The sequence below is a fragment of the Calliphora vicina genome, chromosome 3 (genome assembly GCF_958450345.1).
Source record: "Calliphora vicina chromosome 3, idCalVici1.1, whole genome shotgun sequence".
NCBI classification, from domain to species: Eukaryota; Metazoa; Arthropoda; class Insecta; order Diptera; family Calliphoridae; genus Calliphora; species Calliphora vicina.
Window position 1 is genome coordinate 75,695,623 of NC_088782.1, and position 17,489 is coordinate 75,713,111.

A 17,489-nucleotide genomic window follows, 5' to 3' on the forward strand; every position below is an offset into this window, starting at 1 on the left:
ACTTTTTTTTAATTTTCTATAGCAATGGACTTAAAAACATGAAATTAAGCATACATGGTCCTAAGTGAGTTAGAATTCTAGGGGAGACTTTTTGGTACTTTTTCTTTATTCGAATGGTACTTTTTGTAATTTCTACACCAATGAACCTAAAGCCATGAAATTAAGCTTATATGGACCCGAGTGAGTGGGGGATTTTTGGTACTTTTTATATATTCTAAGGGTACTTTTTTGGATTTCCTATAATAATGGACCTAGAGTTTCCAAAGCCGCGGTTTCGGTTTTAAAAAATTAAAAACCGATCGGTTTCGGTTTTGTGATAATTTATTAAATCTTAAGTATTATAGAAACAAAATTAGTTGATAATATAGGAAATGATATACAAATCTAAAATTCAAACTTGATAATCAATGGTACTATTTCCTTATTGCAATGGTACTTTTTGAATATTTTATAATAATAAACCTAAAAATTTAAAATTAGGAACACATTTTGCATTTTCTATAATAATGGACCCAGAAATATGAAATTAGACATTTAGAATTAGATTCACAAAGTGAGACTTGATAGTACTATTTCTTTCTTCTAATTGGGGTCGCGAAGCGCACCGGGTCAGCTAGTGTAATATATAAATATGAATTTAGGAATAAATTTGACAAAAAAAGAAAGTTCAATAAAAAATTTAAGAACTTTCACTTCAAAAAAATACTTTTTAATAATTTATTTTCCAGAAAGGCTTTATTTAGCGAAGCCGCCTGCCGCGTTCTATGGAGGAAAAAGTCCCTAAGAGCGGCCGTAGGCCGCCACGCAGAAAAACTTTATTTACAAAGACAAGTTTTATGCACTCAGTAGCATGGCGAGCAACTATTCGGTATCGCAGAAAGAGGTATTTCTTATTGGCGGCCTGCGGCAGGTGGCTTCGCTACATGAAGTTTTCTAATATATGAAAATATAAATTGTTACTAGGATCAAAAATTTTATAAAAATTAGTTTTTCTAAACAAAATTTGGACACTATGACACTTTCAAAAGTGTCATAATATCCATAAGCAAAGTGACATAGTGTCCATGGACATTATGACACTACCGAAATGACATAATGTCCGTGGACATAATGTCACTTTATGGGGTGTCATAATGTCCATGGACATTATATCAATGGACACTGTGACATGCCACCGTTTTGAACTGAGTAATACAAAATATGCACCGTTCTTTAGTTTTTTATATAGTTTTATCAGTTTTAGAAAAAGTCAATTATTTTTTGTATGAGATTGTTTTTTTTTTTTGTAAACGTCAAAATTAAAATTCATGTTTTCTCCTATATTTGATAAGCAAAAATTTGGGTTAAATACAGATTAGAAAGATATTAGTATTTACTATTTAAATCTGGTTTTATTTCAGAAATCGCATGATTTCTACAAGAAAAAGTAAAATGTCATAAAACATTCAAATTCGTATTTCTCGAAACGACTTTTTTTTTAATTATGACGTTGTTGCAGCAAATGAGCGATATGAATTTTTAATAGTTTTTAATTCAATGACATATATCTACAAATAAGTATAGTTCTGTGATGTAGGTTTCTGCGATACCTAACTCAATCAATGAATTATTCCGTCTTTACTTGTAACTAGTTTTAGTAATATTAAATTAATGGCAAATTTATAAGCGTTTTAATAATTTTTACTAATTACTTGGTAATGAAAGTTTTTAGTGGGATCATACTATTGTAATTTATTAAAAAAAAATACATGAAATATATGTACATTAGGTATATAACCAATTTTGGCGATATTTTTCACATACCACCACGTGATGGCCAATGTTGTATAAGTAATGAAAATCATTTTTCTAGGTCATTTGGAACCAAAAACATCACGCACCAACACCAATTTCTAAAATAATCCATATTTTGTTTTCTCTGAAAAATTATATAAATAATTTCATATCTTTTTTTGAAAGAGTGAGGCATACTTCCCTTATTTAAAAATTATTTTTTGAAGTATGTCCGCAGTTATTATTAAAATGAAATACATATATTGTATTTCAAAATAATTGAAAATATTTAATGAAAAACTTTATTGCGTTTGGTGAGTGAACTTTTTTAACAACCGCGAAAAAATTATACCATGGTTTTTTATATTTTTTAATGCTCTATCTATGCCAATTTGCATATTTGCAAAAATTGTCAATAGTTATATCCCTAATGTACATATGTATGTAGATTTAAATAAAATGATTTTCAACTAAAACAGATATGTAGATATTAAAATTTAATAAAAAAAAATATAAAATATATAAAATATCCGTTTGACCTCGATATATGTACATCCCATTAGTATTGTCCAAATTGGATAAAATTGTTTGCACAAAATTCAAAAATTAATTTTTAATACATTCGGCTGCCACTCTAATCCTCCGTCTAGACTGGCAATAAATTCATTAACATATTGGGTGTATGACTTCAAAATGCGGTTTTTGTTTTTAATAACTTATATGTCATTTTGAATGGTACATATTTGTCATTTATTCTCACTTATTTATTAAACATTATAGTATTAAACAAAGTTTTTTTTTGCTTTGAAAATCTCGAAAATCTCTTGAAAATCTCATGTGCCAGCTGGACATTTCGCTTCACTACTTTAATTTTGATAAAAGTGCCGCTGCAGCGCACCGATTGGTCACCAAAGCTTATGGTGAATGTGTTCCATCGGTTTCAACGTGCGAGAGATGGTCTGTACGGTTCGGAAATGGTGATTTTGACACGGAAGACAAAGAACGACCACGCCAGCCAAAAATGTTTGAAGAACAGGAATTGGAGGCATTATTCAATGAAAATTATTGTAAACAAGAGCTTTAAAAATCATTGGGAGCTACTCAAACAGCAATTTAAAACGTTTGCAAGCAGCAGTATTCAACCAAAGGCATGAAAATTGGGTACCATACGAATTGAAGCCGAGGTGCATTGTAAGACGATTTTGCATGACCTAAATGATGTTTCAGCGCTATAAAAGAAAATCATTTTTGTACAGAATCATTACTTGCGATGAAAAATGGATCCATTACAATAACCCGAAGCGTAACCCGGCCAACCAACCGAATCAACACCAAAGTGAAATATCCATGGCGCTAAGGTAATTAATTCACTGTTTTATTTGGTGGGAGCAAAAAGGTCCCATCTATCTATTCTACACCATTTCCAATTGTATTTCAGAAGTTTCTAATTGTATTTCAGAAATTTCCAATTGAATTTCAGAAATTTCTAATTATATTTCAGAAAATTCCAATTCAATTTCAGAAATTTCCATTTATATTTCAGAAATTTCCATTTATATTTCAGAAATTTCCAATTATATTTCAGAAATTTCTAATTATATTTCAGAATTTTCTAATTATATTTCAGAATTTTCCATTTATATTTCAGAAATTTCTAATTGTATTTCAGAAATTTCTAATTGTATTTCAGAATTTTCCAATTGTATTTCAGAAATTTCCATTTGTATTTCAGAATTTTTATTTTATACTTAAAATGTTTCCAATTGTATTTCAGAATTTTCCAATTGTATTTCAGAAATATCCATTTGTATTTCAGAAAATTCTAATAGCAATACCAATGGATATTTCTGAAATACAAATAGAAAATTCTGAAATACAATTGGAAAATTCTGAAATACAATTAGAAACATTTTAAATATAAATTAAAAATTCTGAAATACAAATGGAAATTTCTGAAATACAACTGGAAAATTCTGAAATACAATTAGAAAATTCTGAAATACAATTAGAAAGTTCTGAAATATAATTGGAATATTCTGAAATATATTTAGAAAATTCTGAAATATAATTAGAAATTTCTGAAATATAATTGGAAATTTCTGAAATATAAATGGAAATTTCTGAAATATAAATGGAAATTTCTGAAATTGAATTGGAATTTTCTGAAATATAATTAGAAATTTCTGAAATTCAATTGGAAATTTCTGAAATACAATTAGAAACTTCTGAAATACAATTGGAAATGGTGTAGTCGGGGGGTAATGTATGTACATTTATAATGAAATTACATTTCATTAATTTGCGTTCCAGATAAGTACTAAATTTATATATGTAAATGAAAAACAAACAATTTTGCAATGTAAATCTAGCTATGAATCATTTCCAATATTTTACAAAAACGTTTAAAAGATTTTGTTTGTCACATAAATTTTTTCTACGTTCACGTAGAATGCGATAAATTATTGAATCATTAAATGATAGTGGTCATAAAGATAATTCTTACACAAATTAAAAAAACATTAATAAAACAATTTAATTTTTACTGATTTCGATTATTGGATTTTTTTATATTATATAATCTTAAACAAATATTTCCTGGAATATTAGATTTACAATTTATTATTTTATTATGTTATATTATATGTATGTACATATGTAATTTTAGAAAGTAAATAAAAACTAGTAATCAGAAATTTGGGTTAAAAATTCAAATGGCAACTTTTTTAAATAATTTTTTAATGTTCTTCAGAAAATCTTCTGCAAAATAATAAATTATTTTATTGTGTTACAGAAAAGCAATCATAAAGTTATGTTTTGAAATACTTAAAACTATTTTTCATTCCCTTCACAGACAAACTTCTCTTAAATTGTCTTTTTCGAAAAATAAAAATTGATATTTACACTAAATTATCACTGCTATTAAACTATATAGATATAATTTGAAAAACTTAATTGATATTAGCTAGGATATTAAGATACGATTGTATTGTTCAAATATTTGACAAATAAGCGTAACCTCTGTAAAATTTTCTTATAAAATATATGTGTAATCAAGTAAACATCTGCTTAAAATATTGGTAAAGTCTATTTCGTGAAATAATTGAACAATATTAAATATTTTCTTGATTTTTTTTATACTGCACCATATATTCAGAATATTTATATGTTTAATCCTTCAAGTTCGATTGATGTCCGACATGTGCTTCAAATATTATCTTTGAACTTTTTCTATATTTTACATACATTATAATAGATTCTTAAATTTATATTTTTAAGTTTTTATAAAACATTAAGAAATGACCCAGTAAATAAATTAAGTAGTACATTTATTCCCCATTAATTAACGTTTTGAAGAATATTTTTTTTTTTGATAAATTTAAAAAAAAAATGTGATTAGAGATGTCAAGATAAGAGCTATATTCGGCTGTGCCGAATCTTATATATCCTTCACCAAATTATACTTTAAAATAATTTATTTTTTAATTTATTAGTGAGAATAATTTTTTTGCAAACTTTTTTTTAATTTTTTATTTTCAAATTGTTTTTTTAAATTTTTTTTATATTTGAAATATCTATCCATATTATCTATATTAATGTCTTAGTAATCGAGATATAGATCAAAAATAAATAAAAAATTTGTCCTGGTTTTTCCTTATGTCTCAGCCATTTATGGGCCGATTTTCTTGATTTTAAACAGCAACAGAACCGGGTCTATAGTAAATAACCATGTAATATGTAAGTTATTCGGGAAAGTTATATGAAAAGTCAACATACAGAAGGATGATTCCGCTATCTATAACGATATATCGTCCCCTTAATAAAACAATAGTGTATAATTTTTTTTCCATTTCGAAATAATTGAGTTTAAAATGTTTTTGTGTTAGTAGACATCTAGAACAAAAGTTGACCACATATAGAATCAGTTATGTATGTAGATTCTTATTATGCAATATAATAATAATAATAATAATAATAATAATGGTGTATTGCTTATATACTATTGTTTTATTAAGGGGACGATATATACTTTGTGGGATCGCAAATGAAAAATGTAGGTATCAAAAAGAAGAATTCAAATATAACTTCCATTAACAAATGTTAATGTCTGAGAGAATTCTTATTGTCAGAGTTATATTTTGAAATTTTATGGGAATCATTTTTGTGGAAGATCTTAACACTCTATCTCCTCTCTTTATGTGTCAAGTTGACCCATTTTTCAAGAAAATCAAAAAAGTTCTTTCAAAAAGGACATTTTAGGATTAAAATATTCCACCAAAAATACCAATGCACAGTAGGTAATTTGACCCAATATCTTGGCCAAAAATAATTTTTTGCTCTATCAATTATAATGTTTTGGTTAATGACGTTTGATTAAGCATAAATCAAAGCAAATAACTGCATATTTGGTTTTTGCAAAAAACAAATATCAGCTGATATATGGGCAGTCGAAGTAGACATTTGCAAGCGACTCACAGTGGTATGAGAATAAAAAAAGAGGGAAATAAATCTGTAACTTCTAAACTCTTACGCCGATTTAAATGAAATTTCACATGCGCTAAGAGGAAGTGTAGTCGAGTTTAAGTTTTGACCCCACCAGGAGCGGCACCAGAGGTTCCCAAAGTAGGACACCTCGGGTATGGTCAATTTTAAAAAATATACTATTGCTTCGTTTGTGTTCCGATTTAAAAAAATTACACATACAGAATCTCCACGTCGAGCACTACATAAAACCTTACTGAGTCTAAAGTTACATGCATTTGAATATAAAAAAATTCAAAAATTTTTGATACCGACGGGATCAGGTCCAAACGAAGAAATAGGATCATTTTAAAAATTGAACATGCCCGAGGTGTTCTACTTTGGGAACCCCTGGTCCCGCTCGACTACACTTCCTCTTTGCGCATGTGAAATTTCATTCAAATTGGCGTAAGGGTTTAGAAGTTACAGATTTATTTCCCTCTTTTTTTATTCTCATACCACTGTGCGAAGTTCAAAGTGCAGCACAAAAAGTGTAAAATATGAATTAAAACGTTCTTTTATCAGTTATTAAACTAATAGAATGAAATCGTGCCTTATACGGTAAAGAGAGTAATAGTAAATAATTAAAAAAAAAAAACAAAATATTTTGGTGGACGTTATTGCTTTTGTTAACAAAACGTGTAATTCTAACTTAACCTCAAATTAATGACTTTTTACATACATATAAATTTCGCATAATGTTGACCGTGGACTGCCGTGTTTTTTATTGATGATAAGTGTTGATAAAAAAAATTCTGAATTTATTTTTTGTTATTTTTCGTTTCATTTTTTTTTTGCGGTTTTTGATTTATATAATTTTCTTTCCGACAGCCTCAGCTTAAAATATAGCAAACTTTCTAATGTGAAAAAGAATAATAAGAAAAAAATCTATGCTGTTTACAATTTTATTATCAGTGAAATTTATTTAAATAATGTTTCAAACCAAGATTTAGCTTCGTGGCAACCCTAAAAATATTCAATATTACAAAAATCAAAAAATCCAGCTGTACGTGCTCATGAAAAACTCCTAAATTCCAAATTTCAGTCATGTCGGTCCAAAACTTTGACTGAAATTAATTATGGCCTAAAAAGTAGGTCAAAATACCTACTGTGCAATGTTGTAAATAAAGATTTTTACGATTAATTAGAGTAAAAAAAAATCGTCAAAAATCCAACTATGATCGGATTGAGCTCTTTTAATTCAAGAGATATTTAGGTTTATTTATTTATATTTGTAATTCTGCTCGATCTTTCTTTGTATGGAGAGTAGACATGCCTTTAAAAAATAGATTTGCTTTGGATGGGTCTTATTTTGTTTGTAATTTCAACAATATAATTTTCCGACCCTATAAAGTATATATATATTGGATCCTTATAAATAGCGGAGTCGATTAAGCCATGTCCGTCTGCTGTCTGTCCGTCTGACATATTTTTGAACTATATCTGGATTACTAAGTCATTAATATAGACAATATGGATACAGTGTTACAATATGTCAAGTTTTCCCTTTTTTTGCAAGGTTTTTGAGATGCAAAAAGTTTTATTTTTTTTTACAAAAATGATTTTTGAAAACAATTTGAAAAATTTTTTCCAAAAAATTAAAAAAAAAATAATTTTGGAAAAAAAAAATAAATTTTGTTTACCTAAAAATATTTAAAATTTGAAGTATAATTTGGTGAAAGGTATATAAGATTCGGCGCAGCCGAATATAGCTCTCTTACTGGTTTTAATATCACACGGTAAATAACGTCACAGTAGGCACTTTTCTAAAAAAAAATCAGTTTTTGGAACACATTTTCCCCGTTTTAGAAATTTCGGTATTTGAAATTAAATTTATTCGGTATAAAAAATTACAAAAATTATAATGCCATTGATTTAAAGACATTTCTATCAACATTATTTCTGAATCTTGTTATAACATCTCTAACGGTTAAAATTTTAAATTAATTGAAATGTTATATTTTTCTTCATGGAAAATCCCTATATTCTATTTTTTTAGTTTCTAAGGTAAATGACGTCCTAAAAAGATTTTTAGCGATTTTTTAAAATATGTGATACCCAAGGTGGAGTGTAATTTTTCTAATTAACCGTAAAGTGCTGTACTTACAACTTTGGTGACCCCCAATGAAAATTGTTGGCAAAGATTTACGTAGAATATTTTAATAATTAAAAGTCCTTTTTGGAAAACTTTTTTTTGGTTCAAATTGACACCTGTATAGAGGAGCTAGAGCGTTAAGATCTTCCACAAAAATGATCCCCATAAAAATCCACAATATAACTCTGACAATACGAATTCTCTCAGGCATTAACTAGCAACATTTTTTTCATTTAGTATAATTCTCCTTCAATTTTATTTATTCTTTCTTTATTTGCCCATGAAAACAGACTTGCGATGCCTCTCATCTAGCTAAAATGTCAAAGGTCACTTTATTTTTGAGTTTTTTCACATTATATAATTTGGCATGTAATAAATATCAAACAAAATACATTCACTAAGATGTAAGTAAGTATACATTTTGTAATAAGTTTTTTAACATCAAGCGTTAGAAATGGTCGGCTTACAATTATCCATACGAGTACATATTCTGGGCTCTTATAAATGTGTAATACGATCTAGCTATGTCCGCCTGTTGAAGGCTCTTGAGGGACGGGGGATGAAATTTTTCCAAAAAATTCTATGTTGATCAGTTGATGTTGCAGTCCAATCCAAATTTTAGAACAAAATGTCCGTCCGACGTTTATAAACAATTGAAGCGCAATATTGCTAATAGCTATCTTAAGTTCCCAATATGAAAAAAAATTATTGAACCGGAAAAACCTTTTGGAGAATGTTTATGAAAAACTTTGTTCGAACATATGTACATATTTTGTTCCCTATAAAATTGAAATAAATGAATACATATATGAAGGTGAAATTTACAAATGGAGCAAACCTCCATTTGTAGGTTTGCTAACTCCATAATTTTGACCTTTCTTCAAGAAATTTCTCACTATACTTTCCGAACGATCGATTTTACGTCCAATTTCTCTATTTTTGAACATCCTTGAATAAGAAAACAAACTTGTTTACTTTCCAAAAAAAAAAGTTATGTTGTCTCTCATTAAAAAAGCTAAATTTTGCTTTTGGATGAGAACAACAAAGATATAACAAAAATACAGAAAAAAATTAAGTGCGTTTCAAACTTTCTTAAAACAAATGCACTTTCCTCAAATGCACGAGTACATTAAATTTACATGTATTTTTATCAGTTTTTGTAATGGTTTATTCTTTAAATTTGTCTTTTGCATTGGCGTTTTATTTTCTTATTAATAATTTCATTTGCGTTTTATTATTGTTTTTAATTAACACCATGAAGTTTGTAATAAATATTTTTATAACACCCCCACCCACCATTCACAATAAAAACCAATAAACAAAAACAATAATAATTGAATTAGCTCAATTATAAAACTCAAATACTTTGATTTGAAATAATAAATTAAAAAATATTTCATTAGCCATGTCTTAAATGACGAACAACACAGAAAATACCGACAATTAGTTAGTCACACCACTCAGTCAGTCCTTCGGTCGAATTTACAATACAAATCAGTCAGTCTATCATATGTAAGTAGGAAAATCACCTTGAACTTGCACATAAAAGAGTTCATCACTCAAATAAAGTAATTATTACAGTATTAAATTTTGTTAAATTCGAATTCTTTCATTCATATCTAAGAATGGTAGAATTTCTCTTTATTTATTGTTATTGTTGTTGATACAATTCTGGTGTAGGTATGTTTTATTTTTTCACTTTTTACTAAATTTATTTATTTAATTTTATCAAAAAATAAACATAAATATTAATAAATAATCATTATTTATCAATTATCTATTTTGTTTGTGTCAATCATGGTAAATTGTTGACGCTTTAATACCGTTAATGAATCAATCTTTTTTAAACGAAAGACTGCCGAGCGAATGACAACAGCATAATTAATACCCGAGTAATCAAGAGAAGTTCTTTTTAGAAATTAGAATTTTTATTTTAGAATTTTATATAAAATTTAGTTTTATTCTTATTAATTTACTTGTTGTACAAGTTTTTATTATATTTTCTCTTTTTACACACAATTTAAACTTTTCCGTACGACTTTAGAACATCGACTGTGAAGAATATTTAGCAACAATACTGGTAATTCTTGTACCAACAAATAAATACACTCCCGCTACAATAATCGTGTTGAAATTATTATTTATTATTTATTTATTTGTATTTTATATTTTGCCGGTGCTTGTGCGTACGAAATTGTAAAATTAAATTAGACCCGTATTCGTATTCCAATTCGCACACACTTGAAGTTCCATTTTACAGTTTAAGGCTTGGAGAACAGTGGTCGGTCGTCTGATCATCATAAATACATACATATTTACTTAACAAACGTTTACATACATACTTACTTATTTATATGTACATATGGATATATAAAACTTTGGTTTCTTTGTTACAAAACACATAGATACTCGTAGTTGCAAATACATATGAATGTATGTTTGTATCTATGTAAATGAAGACACTCACACATACAATTCTACGAATGTTTAATCACTGATAATTGGGGGGTAGTTTTACATTTTAGTTGTCATTGTATTGACTTAAGAAAGTTCACTACTGATTCCAACTGATGTTATTTAGCTGTTAATCTATTTTATATAAATACTTTCAAATGCACTTGTAAATATTAACGATTATCTTCTGAGTTTAAAAAACATACATATTTTAGTATACGAGTGTAACCAGAAACGTTTTTTTTTTTACAAATGCCGTACATTTTTTGATACATTTGTAAGTTAAAAAAAACTAAATTTTTATATAAAAGTTTATATAAATTTATAAAACTTAATTTTCATCTCGTAATAACTTATCAGTTAAGCGAGTAGTAAATGTATCCCTTATACATATACAGTAATTGTCCCTAATGTATGATCAGTTGGCTGATACCACTTTATATATATTGGGTCATTTGACACATACATATTTGCTATTTTAATGTAGAGAGAGGACAATTTGTTACTTTATACATCCCAGGTAATCTAGCATGAAGTCAATTGTCACTTAAGTGTCCCTAATTAATCTATAGCGTAGTCACTATAACATTAATTGTGTAGTGCATTTGTCTCTAAGTAATCCAAAAGGCGCCATTGACCATCTCCTTAGGACAGCAAGTTGTCACTCTAAATTATAGGTAAAATCACTAGTCCAGGACAGTCTCTTAGAACAGTTGGTAAATGACTGTCAGGAGCTATAAATGTGTAAAAGAAATTCTTTCGATAACTAAATCTCTTATAAATCGAAATTGAAATGAAAACAAATATGAATATTTTCGATACATTTAATAAATTTTTAAAATTTAAACTCTAAACTGCATTTTTAAGTTAAATATATGCATTATCAATAAAATATGATTTAACAAATCAATGCCATTTTACAGCAAAATGTGCGATTCGGATTGTAATTGGACGTTCGCGAAAAAACAAGCAACAAAACGCGACAGGGATTTTTTTCAGGTACGGTCTAATGTACATATATATTAGAGTGACAATCAATTATATAGAAAAAAAAATTTGATAAAATTTTGAATGGATCCGGCCGGAAAATTGTGACACTATGTCTAAAAGTTATGTGCTGAAAATTTGAGACAAATCGGACAACGATTTCGGGACATGCATTGAGGTCAAAGGTCAGATATATGCAAAATTTAACTACTTATATTGTTACGTTTTAACCTTTTCAAAACGCTGGTTTATTTCCTTTATATAAACCGGATACTTTTGATTGCAAATAAAAGCCATTTAGTAGTTTGAAAATTGTAACAACTCTTTATTTCTTTAAAATGTACAACAACAGACTTAAATAGCCACTCAATGTTTTTTATACACGTTTATAAATTCTCAGAATTACAGACACAATTTATAATGTACACGAATTTACTTTGAAAACACAACACTCTTTAAGGCACTTAGATGATGTTTATTCGAAAAGCGTCTCTGATAAACTCACTCACGACTGCAACCTCTGCCACTATTTATAACACTGCATTACCATCTAGAAAGCTCTTTAACTGTCTAGAGGTTTCTAATACATACGCCATTTGTGGTGTACTTTCTACACAGAAAAAAGTTTCAACATAAATATTATGATTCGAATTCATTGATTTCAATTCATAACATTTATAAATAATTTCTTAAATAGTATGATTTTTTTAATATTTTATGTTTTGAAATAAAATCTAGAAGGCTTGAAAAATATAATTTCAATTTCATTTTTATTTTTATGTTGTTCAAAAATGTTTGAAATTTTTCATGGAAAATTTTTAGTTTTTTTATGATTTTCAGCTACAAAATTATATAAAAAGCGCGAAAATGATTAAATTGATTTATATTTATGAATGTTTTATTATGTTTAATGATAATTTTTAAGTTTCAGATATTCTCCTTTTTATCTTAAAATATTGGCCAATATATGGCTATTATGCAAACATTCTTGCACTAATTCATTATATAATACAATTATAATGCAATTTATTAAAAAAATTAAGTAAAAAAAACAAAAATTTCCGTCATGTAAAATTTTATAATATTTATGAACATGTTCTTATTTTGAATGAAATAAGTTTGGGAAAAAAAGGCACGTTCGATTAATAATATTTATTACAAAATTCATTCCAATTATGAATTTTTTTTTCTGTGTACAATGTTCTTTAACGGAACATTCGAAATCGAATACAGCGTTGCCAACTTACGATCAAATCAACTGAAAGCTTTTATTTAATAATGCCCACAGATATGTTACAGTTCTACAGCACTGTTATTTGAAAGCATTATGCTACTTTTAAATCAGCCGTTAAAATCGTTATATTTGAATTCAAGTACAATTTCGTAACAATATGACATAAATTTTGTGAAACTTCTTAACTTTCTGCATTATGTTGCAGATACCAGTAGATTTATATATATTAATGAAAATTACAGTAAAAAAATCTTTTGGAGATTAGCCCTATATCTCCTTGGGGTCAAAATGACCAACAAACTGTATTATCGCTAAAATTCGGAAAAAATTAAAAATTTTCAGTTTTTGTAAAAATTTTGCTATTTTTTTATTGCAATTCTTTTGCAATTGAATGCAAAAGAATCGAAATGTGCAAGTAATTTTCTTTATAATGAGATATAAATGACAAAAATTGGTTAAAAAATGTTGAAGTTATTAAAAATTCCCCAGCACATTAACATGTTTCAGGCCACTAGAACAAGAAATGTAGTAACAAAATTAACATATTTTGAGAAATATTAAAATAAAAGGTAATTTTTACTTAAAATACATCCATATTCACTCGCATATGGGTTTTTGTCTTCGTAGGATACCGTTAACCTATTGGCAGGTATGACCAAAAAAAATTATTTTTTTTAACCGAAATTTCAAAACTGCATTTTCTAATTTTTAAAAAATTTGTTAAACAAATTCCAGATTTTTTTTATCATCATACAGGGATTTATTGAGAATATAACAGGGAATGAAAATATGTAAAAAAATATGTCCATACCTTTTACAGTTTTTCCGTACCTGCTACCTAAATTTTGCGATTTTCGCGAAAAAATAATTTGTTGGCCATATTTTCGCGAATAATACCAATTTCATTACTGTTATGAATTTTAAGTAAAAAATATACACAATATTATAGGCCAGATAATTCTAAATATACTGTGAAAGTTTTACTAAAAGTGGACAACGTTAACCCTTAAATCGTGAAGGTAAAAGGTAAAATAATGCAATATTTGGAATTTTTAAGTGAATGATAGAGAAATATTATATATTTTTGTGCCGATTTTAATGAAACTTGCGAAAAATATATCTCAAGGTCATAGATTTGCAATAATAGTGCAAACATGGAAATTAACCCTTAAACTTTTGTCAACATTTTTTTTTATCCTAACCTAACACAAAACTGCCCTTCGTTTTTGAAAAATCGAAAATAAAAAAAATAAGGTCCACCTTAATGTACATATATATCTAAGTATATTGTTTCCTCTATGTTTTATCGCTGAATTTAAACAAACTTAAGGTTTCTTAAGGCAATAACGATAATTTGTAATAATTTAATTATGGGTGCTCACATTTATTTCAATATTTTCTTAATGTTGCTTAAGCCAATTAAGACTCGACTTTAGTAACAAGATTAGTCGGACCTAAAGTACTGATACCACACCACAAACTACCATTGACAATATTATATAATTACAATGATTTTATCAATACAGTGGGACAACTGCATAATAAACGTTTATACATACACAAAAAAAATATTGGTTGGAAAACGATTACAATAACAAAAAATTTGTAAGAATAGCTTATAATTAATTTCAAATATCATATATTAATTTCAATATCATTTATAAATCAACATATTTTCTACATTAACAACAAGCAAAGCATAATTGTGATGAAATAACGATTTATGCAATAGTAAATTTAGTTAACGTAAACAATTTCACTACTTTTTAAGTCAATTTTAAAAAGTTGTTATGGAATACCGATTTTTATTTAGTATATACAATTTGGCAACTAAATAATTGTGATTGTTGCAGTGATACATTTATTGTAACAATTTATTAATTCAGCTATAATAAAAAAAAATTTCAACCAAATATTACACACTTATATAGATTTTGACATTTTAAAAATAAATTACATTGTACATATGTACTCGTTTAAATATATAAAATATTATTGAAAAAAAAATAATGTTTGTTACGCAATACTTTTGACCAAAATATTTAAACGTCTTTAAATTAAAAAATAATTAATGTAGTCTTATCATAAAACAATTAAATGCAGGACAGTACAATACAAGTGGGTGCTTCACATTAATTAATAATTATTATTTATTGCCTTTATCTCTATTTCAATATATTAAAGATATCATTTGGCGTTACTAAACTTTTTGAAAAACCCCGTGTCAAACAAGTAATTAACAAATTATTAACATTTTAAATAAATTATGTAGTATGTACTTATGTTTAAAAAGTTGGCGATTAACACAAATGTAAGTGCCACAACTTAGAACCATTGTTCATTTACCATTTCAGTACAAATAATAAAAAAAAATAATAATCTATTATAAAATAAACCTAACTCTAGCAACAACAAAATATTGTTACGAAATTGTATTTGAATTCAAATACAACGGTTTCTATCGGCTGGTTTCAAGTTGCATTATGTTTCTCAATATTTCTATTCCTGGAGACTTCTAACCAGCCGATTAACAGCAGTTATCATAATTGTGGACATTATTAACATATCTGTGATTATTATTAACTTAGCTGTAGAACATACAACATTGAATAAAAGCTTTGAGTTGATCATTGAAAGGAATGAAGATGGCGCTGTGTATAAATAGTGGCAGCGGTTGCAGTCGGAGTTTAGTTTATGATAGACGCTGTTAGAAGTAACATCAACTGTTTTACTAGTGTATACTTGTACATTATAAAGTGTGTACATTAAAGGAATGTGACTACTTAAATTGTTGTGTAAATTTGAATAAATAAAGAGTTGTTACTATTTTAAACCACTAAACTGTTTTTATTAGCAAGAATTAGATTTAGTTTTAGATATAAGATTTGAATACTTATTGTTAGGCCTAAGGAAATAGGCGGATTCAATAAATAAATGAAAAGTAAACAAACTATTTGCAATCAAAAGTATCCGGCTTCTTTAAAGGAAATAAACCACCGTTTTTAAAATGTAAAAACGTAACAATATGTTGTAAATATCTAAAGCCGAATATTATACCTAAAGCCGCGTATTCATTATAAGGTGGAGTCCATCAAAAAAGACGGAAGTATGTATATTGATTTTGTCATTCCGATTGTAACATCGAAGTATTTTTTGTATAACAAAAATTATATATATTCTGGGTCCTCATAATATTCTATGTCCTTCAGTATGTCTGTCTGTTGAACACACGATAGGACCCAAACGAAATGAGCGAGCCAGAGGAAAATTTCCACAAATACGCTCCGTAGATAAGGTTTTTTATACCCTACACCACCATAGTGGGGAGGGTATTATGCGTTTGTGCAGATGTGTGTAACGCCCAAATATTGGTCTAACACCCACCTTAAAGTATACCGAACGACTTTCACCGATCACTTTCTGAGTCGATTAAATGATGTCCGTCCGTCTGGCTAGCTGGTTGGCTGGTTGTTCATGTAAATCTTGTGCGCAGAGTAGAAATCGCAATTTTGAAGATATTTCGATATAATTTGGTACATATAATTCTTTCGGCACAAGGACGAAGCGAATTGAAACTGACTGAAATCGGTCCATTATTTCACCTAGCCCCCATACAAATGTCTTCTCGAAATTGGACTTTATCGGTCATAAATGTTTAATTTATACATGTATCTACACAAAATTCGCTCCAAATAAGTTTTATATATACAAAATTCATGTCACCAAATTTTGTTACGATCGGTCCATAATTAGTCATAGCTCCCATATAGACCCGCTTCCGAAAATCACTTTAACGTGCTTAAATCACTTAAAAATGTTGGTATACACACAAAATTCAACATAAATAACTTTCATATTGACATAAATCACACGACCTAATTTTATGATGATCGGTCCATAATTGGTCATAGCTCCCATATAAGGCCCACTTCCGAAAATCACTCACGAATATAAATTATTGATATTTTAAACGAAAAATATTTTTACTCATTTACTTGGTGTAGAGTATTATATGGTCGGGCTTGACCGACCATACTTTCTTACTTGTTTGATATTGAAAATGTGCAATATCGGTGCACGATTTCGCCTATCCCCCATACAAATGTCCCCCCGGAATACTGTTTGAGCAGCCATAAATATGACAAAATGTTGCACGTATTAGTTCTAGGTACTCTGAAAATATACTGTAAAGTTTGGTAAAAATCGAGCAACATTTGTCCCTACTCCCCTTACAAGGTCCAAATCATAAAATGACTTGAACATTCACAATTGGCTTATAATAATTAATATCGTGATGAAATTGGACATAAACAAATTGCATAATTGACCTCAATATAACCCATATATGAGAAAAATAAACATGGTGGGTTTACACTTCTTTACAGGCTAGAACTGTCAAATCCACTAATTGCATGTGGTTTTTGTAAA

The 17,489-nt window shown here is 27.8% G+C and overlaps 1 protein-coding gene across 4 annotated transcripts in view; it reads right to left on the minus strand.

The window, feature by feature from the left end:
- axed (axundead) overlaps positions 1-17,489 on the minus strand; it is a 69,314-nt gene that overhangs the window by 14,641 nt on the left and 37,184 nt on the right. The window contains exon 1 of one of the 4 annotated variants that reach the window (XM_065505454.1): positions 10,363-10,536. The exons of 1 other annotated variant lie outside the window; for it this stretch is intronic. The gene's annotated coding sequence lies outside the window, so the exon portion shown is untranslated. Of the gene's footprint in view, positions 1-10,209; positions 10,537-17,489 lie in introns of those variants that run through there. 2 more of the 4 variants (XM_065505453.1, XM_065505456.1) reach the window with 2 other exon arrangements.